Below are 8,799 nucleotides of genomic sequence, written 5' to 3'. Positions count from 1 at the left end.
AACCGGTGATATATCTCTTGGATGATTGCTTTTGTCAGGCAATTTATCCCTGGAGAGTCATCTTTCATTTACCCTTGTTTGGTAATGATTGTTTCTCCATTCTGATTGGTCATCATCTTATACCCAGTAACCGGTATCCCGATGTCCTTTCTTTTCGGTCGATTTATCCTTTATTAATCTAGTAACCGGTTGTGGATAATCTTCCATGCGAGTATGTTATCTACGTTTTTACCCATATAACGGTAGTAGATAATATATCTCATGCGCTCTTCAGTCGAAGTCTTTTTCTTCCCCAGTTGAGTAAGATTCGTATTTCCTTGTGGAATCGAATGTCCAACCTGTAAGTCGAGTTTGCTTTTTCAGCCCTCCTTTCGGATGATGAGTGTCTTGGATATGTTCCCAATTCACTGGTTGGTCACCGATTATTTGCCTAGTAACCAGTATCCCTGGTGTTCCTTCCTTCTGCTCCCTATTATGACTTTTTGTTCCCTGTGGAGTCAGATTTTCCTGAGTTAAGATATGCCTTTTGGGTCCTCCTCAAATGTTTCGGACGATTGATATCTTTCACCCTTATACCGGTCTTAGATATTCTCTCCCTGGGCGTGTTGTTCTCTCACCCAGTAACCAGTGTTTCAATAACATGTCTCTCTTTGAGTTTATTACCCAGTAATCGGTAATATCTCCTCTTGTCTTCCTTAACTGAGTCCTTTGTGGGCGTCCCCGTCTGAGTCTGGATTTTGTTATCTGATGTATCCTTTGTGGATAGTGGTGCGGTATTGGCATATTCCCCAATACATGCATCTTTGCGTCAGTTCGAGTCTTTCCATCGATTTATTTTCGCGGAATCCCTTCGTGTCTCCCAGCAAGTTTTCAAGTCGTGACCTGCTCACACATTTTTACCCTTATTTCCCCCCAGAGTCTTTGTCTCCCTATTGAGTGTATTACTCCTATGGATCTTCAGTTTCTTCCGATTTCTTTTCCTTCGTGGCAATTATTCACCATGAAGATTTTATTTTTTGCATGCATACATCTGCATCATGAGGTCTCTTAGGGACCAAAATTCATCTCTTTGTTATTATTTAAGCTCATTCTATCTCGTCGAGATGAAGATTTTAACCTTCATATCTCCGGCTAGAACGATCTTAAATAGGGGCATCTATAAGACCCTAATTTTGACCCTAAGATCCCTCATGGCATCATGTTATTGCACAAGTGCATTGCCTCAAGGATCATAGCATGTTTGGCTCCTTAACCCTAGGGTTGGGGTTTGTTTGAGGGTTTTGAAACCACCAAGCATGCTTGTATTGTATATTATTGCTTTTATTATTTTGATTATTAACCAAAAGCACAAAAATATGTCACTAACTCTTTTTGTTTTGAAGCTCAAGTGATCATGTGCTCACAATGCTCATAGGAGGCTCTTAAGCCCAATGCAATGGCTAGATGAAGATGAGAAAAAGCATGAAAATGGTCCACAAAGCTCCTAATCATCCTATATTTATCCCAAGTATCTCAATTTGTCAATTTGATCAAGATAACCCAAAGGGCTTGAGGATTGTTTCCCAAGGAAACCCTAATTTCATTGTGCTTTGACTGTGCCTTTCTCATGAAGAAACCTCAACCTCTAATCAAATTTAATCAAGGGAAGTTTTTTCATTCATCATTTTATGCATATATGAGCCTATTTGAGGATCCTAAATCATTTATTCATCAATATTGGAAGTTTGGCCTTGAAAAGTTGACTAGTTAAGTCATCTGACTAAACTGAGGTCCAATGAGATATAACTTTTGATTTCTTTGTCAAATGAAGATGACCCCAAGATAAAAAATGTTCCTAAGAACCATATGAACAACTTTAATGTTCATAAAAAATCCATTTTAAACTTGAAAGGTCATCATTCATTTCAAAACATTATAGGTCATTTTGACTGAAACCCTAATTTTTGGTCAACTTACCAAGGGCATAACTTCTTTAATATTTATGATTTTGAGGTGATACCAAATGAATTGGAAAGCTTAAGGTGTCTAATTCAAATTTTATGTTGGACAAAATTTCATAATCCAAACATAAATACATGTGATAGTACAAAACAGTATAGGTCATCTTGGACCTAATTCATTGAATTTGAAAAAGTACCCAACTTCAAATGCCCATAACTTTATCATAGAAAATGCAAATGATTCAAACTTTAAGTCTAGATTGACCATCTTGAAAAGATCTAAAACTTTGATGTTAGATATTGTTTCATTTGAAGCTTGCGTCATGAAAACAGAGGGGTTTGATTAAGCTTCCTTTTGGTGAAATTTTTTCAAAGTGACTTGAATATGTTTTGCACTTGAATTTTCCATGCCATTTTCATCAATTTGCAAGTGCCAGATGATTTTTTGCCCAACATGACTTTTGTTCCTTATTTAAAGGGATTTCCAACCATTACTTACAATAGTCTTTTGGATTCACCATTTGTGAGTTACGAAATCATCTTCATTTAGGTGCATTTTGGATATTTCATGTTATAACTTGATATGCAAGCTTGTTCAGTCCAATGTACACGTCCAATTGATTCTCACATGAACTCAGCAATATCTTTCAGCCATCATTGGGCCTTCCACATGCTTACACAGGCCCATGCACATCAAAATTCAAATTCCATGCACACGAGAGAAGTGTGTGATCAGCCACATTCAGGTATAAATAGAGGTTGCATCTCCCTCATTTCTCAACCTTTTGGAGATCCCTTATGCTGCTGCACTGAAATCCTAACCCTCACCAAAGGAATTATTCATTTTTCTTCATTACTTTCGAGCTTGAAATTCAGTATCATTAGCTGAGTTTTAAAGTCAAATTCCTTAGCCAATCACTTCCATTACACTCAAGGATCAAAGAGGAGCAAGGATCTTGAAGGATTCGTAGCCAGAAGTTCATCCATTTGAAGGTATACATTCAAACTTTTTGGATCTAGAACTCTTAATTCAATGTAGCATTCTTGTGTTTCTGTGGTTTTCTGAAGTCCTCATACTTGAGGCAAGCCATTTGTGCTTTCAATTTTTCATTTCATGAACTTTCAGTTTGAACACCATGAATTTCTCCTTCACATTTCTCTCAATATAGGAAGAGTGAGGAAGATCCATTGGTATAGTGATGATCTCCATCACACGGGCTTCATTTCCATGGCCTTGTTTTTAATTTTCATTAAGTTTTATTTTCCTTCAACTGGTGGCCGGAATTTGTTGTCGGGGCGGAGAAGATGGTGGTTTCCACCACCACCACCACCACATGTGCACGCTATGGCCATTGGATCACCTTGCCACGATCTAATCGTGATCATCCATTGTAATTACTTCATTTAATGCTTTGTGTAGCGCGTTTGACTTGTGTACACCGTGTTCCCTCAAATCTGAACCGTGCCAGATGCCACGTCAATTAATGAATGCGCATCTAATGGTTGTGGTTTTTTTACTTATTTTCATTTTCCATTTATTTTTTGTTAATTCCTTTTATTTTCAAAAATTCATTAAAAATTCATTTGAAGTCATAAAAATATGAGACCAGTTCCAAAAATCTTCTTGAAAAATCTAGTTTCATATTATGATTTTTAATTATTTTTGTGACTTCATTTGATATTTTTCATGGATTATTTGATTTTTAATGGTTTTAATTCATTTTAAAATACTTTCTGACTTTTGAAAAGTCCAAAAATATTTTAATAGCGTCTATGGATCATGATAAGTCAATGAAAAATAGTCTCAACAATTTCTTGATTATTTTGAGATTATTTGAGATTTTAATTCATATTATGCTATTTTTTAATTGTTTTTAATTGGTTTTAATTACTTTCTGATTTTCAAAATTTGTGAGAAAATTAGTCAAAGCTTGTTTGACTATGTTGAATCTATGAGAATTTAATTGGACTCATTGGAGTTGTTTTGAATTGAATTTGAGGTTTGACCTTATTTCTTTTTTTTATTTGTATTTTATTTTAATTCAAAAAAATACCAAAAAAATATTGTTGACCCCTTGACTTGTTATCTTCATTTCTCTTCTGTTTGGTGTGGATTGAAGTTGATTTAATTCACATTTGATCAATTGGATTTGGTTATGGTCTTCTTTTCCCCTCCCTTTCATCTTCATCCCTTTCTTTCTATCAATGGCCAATGAGTTAAAGTCTTGGGGTTGGTCTTGACAAATGAGAAGTTTAACCTTCTTTGATCCAAACCAAACTCAACTTGATCCATGATCAAGTGAGTTATTTTGTGTCAAAGATAGGTTGCTTCTTGGTCAAGCAAATAACCAAAAGTCAATACAAGGTCCTTCCCCTTTTGTTTGGCATGGCAAGTTTATGGAGCTTGGCTTACTAGTCATGATCTCTAACTTATGTTATTTGCCTATATTTTTATTGACCGACCTCAGATAGGTGCGACTACTACATTAGTCCACTTACGATTGCTTAACATAGCGCTTCATTGTCTTATGACAAGCTAACATAACCTTACTAATTACTAACTTTAATTTGAGCATTTAATTTCTTGCCATTTACTTTTAATGTCATTTATTTCTTGCTCATTATTCATATTGATTTTCATTTTGCTCACTTGAGCACATATTTTATGTTTATGTCATTTTTCTTTTGCTCGTTTGAGCCCATTATTGTATATAAATATATTGCTATCTTGTCTTGTTTGTGTTTGTTTTGATGTGAACCAAATGCAAAAGGAGAAAGGACTTAGAATTATGATTTACCTATGCTTAAAGGAGTTCAAGAGCAACTAGGCCTCATGCCTTTAGAATGCAAAATATGTTGAAGAGCAACTAGGCCTCATGCCTTTAGAATGCTAAAATTCAAAGTTGATCTTAAAAGACTTCTCCAACTTATTCTTTGTCCATTCCCTTTATTGTGTTGTGAACTTTTTTATGTTTGCTTTTGTGTGATAGGGATCCCATCTTAAGATTGTGAAAAGAGGACCATTGTCATGAGTAGCCAAGTTAAAAGCCAAGCCAATTGGAGATTCTAGGAGCTTGAATTCAATTATTGATTGCTTGTTTGTGTGCTAAGTCCAAAGGAAAGGAGCATCTTGAGTCATCTCTATAACTTCAAGAAAAGGAACTCCAAGGGTTTACCTTTCCCATCTTATCTTTGTATGCTTTAGGAATAGCCCTTCTCTTCTTCTCCCCACTCTAACGAAGCAAAAAATCATTTTCAAACTTTGACTTTATTTCAAATTAGAAACCTAGGCCTTAGGCCTTTGACTTTTCAAAACTATTTTCATAAATACTCATTGTGAATAAACATTAATCCAACTTTGACCACATTTTGTAAATAGATCTAACTTGTAAATATATCTCATTTCAAGTTGTTTTGTGGTTCAAATGGCCACCTTGTTAAAACCTTTTCAAAACATTAGCCATATGTTTGAGTTATCATAGTGGTTGATGTAAATCTCACCTTGTCCTTAGTGATTGGATTATAAGTCTTCCATGCTTATTATAGGGTTAACCCCTCACTAGCATGTTGAAGCCTTCCTTGCATGGTGGACTGTTGGTTTATGTTGAGTTTTCTCCTTTTGATAACAAAAGTCCTTAAGGCTCTTGATTAAAATCAATTCACCAATCTTTGAGATTTTTACCCCGAACTACGAGGTTTTGATCCTCCTTTGTGATGGTACGTAGGCAATGGGTTCATCCATTCAAACAACAAAATTTGTAAATATAATCTATTCTCTTCTCATCCCTCCAATCTTTTGCTCAAATCTTTTCATAAATACCAACCTACAACACATATTTGCAAAAAGGGTTCCCTTAGAGTACTAAGGATGTTTTGGGTGCGTAAAACCTTCCTATTTCATAACCAACCCCCTTACCTAGATCTCTGACATTTTTATTAGTTTTTGATTTGAAAAACTTCTTACTTAGCTTTTGTTCGCTTTTTAGCCTTTCCTTTGGACAAATAAAAGTGTGGTGGCGACTCGAATTGTATGTTGACTTTTGGTTTAGTCAATAAACCTAAAGGTAACGAAAACCCCACTACAAGGTTACACATCATGTCCATGACAATCATCAAACAATACTCTAGATAACTCCATGGGAAAATAGCAAAGTAGTTCAAAGTAAGGTCGTGAAACATAATAACTAATGCAACAATCAAGCAATGAGGCCATACCAAGCCCAAACTTACAAGAACAACATTTTCCTGCACTCGCCTCGAGAATTTGAGGTCAAGGGCAAATCGCGCATTAGTGTAACTGAGAGAAAGAGAGCTAAGGAAATCAAGTCGGTATACTCAATCGACAGAGGACAGAAGAGATGGAAACAAAGAGTCATAACAACTTAGTGATTCATTCTTAAGTGAGAATGAAGCTGAAGATGTAGCAGAAACGGTGGCTGCCAATGACAGGCCTCGCAAATAATGTTTGTTGGTGGTAGCTAATAGGTTGCATGTTTCTGCTCTTAGGGCTGGTGTGAATGTGCCTGATGAAGTTGGGCAGAAAGCTTTGACTAAAGCTTTAGCTGAAATGCAATGTATTCCGGTGTTTCTTGATGAGGATATAGTTAATGAATACTATAATGGTTATTGCAACAACATCTTATGGCCGTCATTTCATTACCTTGAACTTCCACAAGAGGATAGACTTGCTACCACCCGTAGTTTCCAAACTCAATTTGATGCGTATAAGAAGGAAAACCAAATGTCTGCTGATGTAGTGAATAATCATTATTAGGATGGAGATGTTGTTTGGTGTCGTGATTATCACCTAATGTTTCTTCCAAGATGTTTGAAAGAATACAATAACAAAAAGAAAGTTGGATGGTTTCTCCATACACCTTTTCCTTCCTCCAAAATACATAGGACTCTACCATCTAGATCATATCTTTTGAGACCTGTACTTGCTGCTGATTTGGTGGGATCCAATACTTATGATTATGCTAGGCATTTTGTAAGTGCTTGTACTTGAATTCTTGGGATAAAAGGTACGCCTGAAGGAGTAGAAGATCAAGGAAAGCTAACCCGTGTGGTTGCGTTTCCTATTGGAATTGACTCTGAAAGATTTATTAGAGCCCTTACGCTTCCTGAAGTCCAGAATCACTTGAAAGAATTGAAAGAAAGATTTGCAGGCCGAAAGGTAATGTTGGGCGTTGATCGTCTTGACATGATAAAAGGAATTCCTCAGAAAATCTTGGCTTTTGAGAAGTTCCTAGAAGAGAATGCACATTGGCGTGATAAAGTTGTCTTGCTGCAAATTGTTGTGCCTACTAGGACATATGTCTCTGAATATCAAAAGCTTACAAGCCATGTGCATGAAATTGTTGGACGCATCAATGGAAGATTTGGAACACTTACTTCTGTCCCGATACACCATCTGGATCAGTCAGTTGACTTTCATGCGTTATGTGCACTCTATGCAGTTACTGTAGCACTTATTGCATCATTAAGGTGCAGCACAATCTCTTGGTGCTGGTGCTATCTTGGTAAATCATTGGAGAAAGAAAAAGTACATAATAGTGATGGTAAGGTTGGTGTTGGGCCTAGAAACACAAAAGCTCCTGGCACTGGCAATGGCCATGGCAAAACTCATGATTCATATGCCAAGAGTATAAAAGGTCATAGAAAACCTAGTCAAAGTTTTATTGATGTGATTGAACTGCTGCTTGAATCTATATGAACTTTTATTCCTCCCTTGAAGGATGACAATGCCTCAAACGTACTTCCTGGCACCACAACATCAAGTGACATGGACATTGATGTTTCTATCAATAAAGGAAAAGGAAAAGCAGTTGCAACCATGTCTGACAGTAACGAAACCAATAGTCAAGAGGCTTCTGGATCACTTGCAAAGACTATCTTTATTTTCAAGCTTTTGACAGAGATATTATTGATGTATTCATCATCAGTTCATGTTCTACTTCAACGAGATGCTAAATTAAGCAGCAGGAGGGTCACTTATTAGAAGAGTCCTGTTGGTTTAAGCATGGGTGGAATATTCTACCATATTCTTCATAATTTTCTTCCATATTCTCGAAACTCCAAAAGGGACAAGAAAGTTGATGGTGATTGGAGGCAGAAATTGGCAACCAGGGCTAACCAATTTATGGTGGCTGCTTGTGTCCGTTACACAGAGGCAAGGAAAAAGGTTTTTAGCGAGATTAGTTCTACCGTCAATGAATATGTTGATTCAAGTCATGGTGTTAAGCCTCCGGGCAATGAAATTTTGGTTTTTATTGATCTGATTAATGATGTTTTGGCTGCTCACACACCTGCTGGCGCATGCATCTCAGTTGAGGCCTCTGCCACATCTATTGATGCTGGCTTGGTTAAATCATTTACTCGTACCCTCCAAATTTTGGACTTGGATCATATTGATTCATTTAAAGTTGCAACTGGTATTATTAAAGCTCTTAAGTTGGTTAGCAAGGAGCATGTCCATTATGCTGATTCCAATGGAGGGAAAGCAAAACCTTTTGATCTAAAACAACCCGGAAGAATAGATAATATTAGTGATATGTATTAGTCCATAGATATGTCTTCTCAAGCCAATCACGGTTCTCGTCAAGCTGGCCAAGTGGGGCCTTACACAAGTCAGACATATGGTGGGTTTGAAGCTGTTACAGATGATATGGAACACAATCAAGATCTTAATGGGAACTTTCCTCCTGCCAATGAGGATGATTACATGCATGAAAATTCTGAGGATGCAAGAGATGTTGAAAATGGAATGGAAAATGTGGGTCTGCAATTGGAAATCCAGCCTCATGGCCAAGAAAATCTTGATGAAGATGACGAGAGAAGATCAGGAAGCTGATGAGTT

General features: G+C 36.7%; 1 pseudogene; it reads left to right on the top strand.

Annotated features, from left to right (window-relative positions):
* Positions 1-6,143: 6,143 nt before the first annotated feature.
* LOC127102663 (alpha,alpha-trehalose-phosphate synthase [UDP-forming] 1-like) lies at positions 6,144-7,656 on the top strand (annotated as a pseudogene).
* The last annotated feature ends 1,143 nt before the right edge of the window (positions 7,657-8,799 follow it).

Source organism: Lathyrus oleraceus, chromosome 7 (genome assembly GCF_024323335.1).
Source record: "Lathyrus oleraceus cultivar Zhongwan6 chromosome 7, CAAS_Psat_ZW6_1.0, whole genome shotgun sequence".
NCBI lineage: Eukaryota > Viridiplantae > Streptophyta > Magnoliopsida > Fabales > Fabaceae > Lathyrus > Lathyrus oleraceus.
Note: the sequence above shows the minus strand (reverse complement) of the source record. Positions and strands in the feature narration are given on the sequence as shown.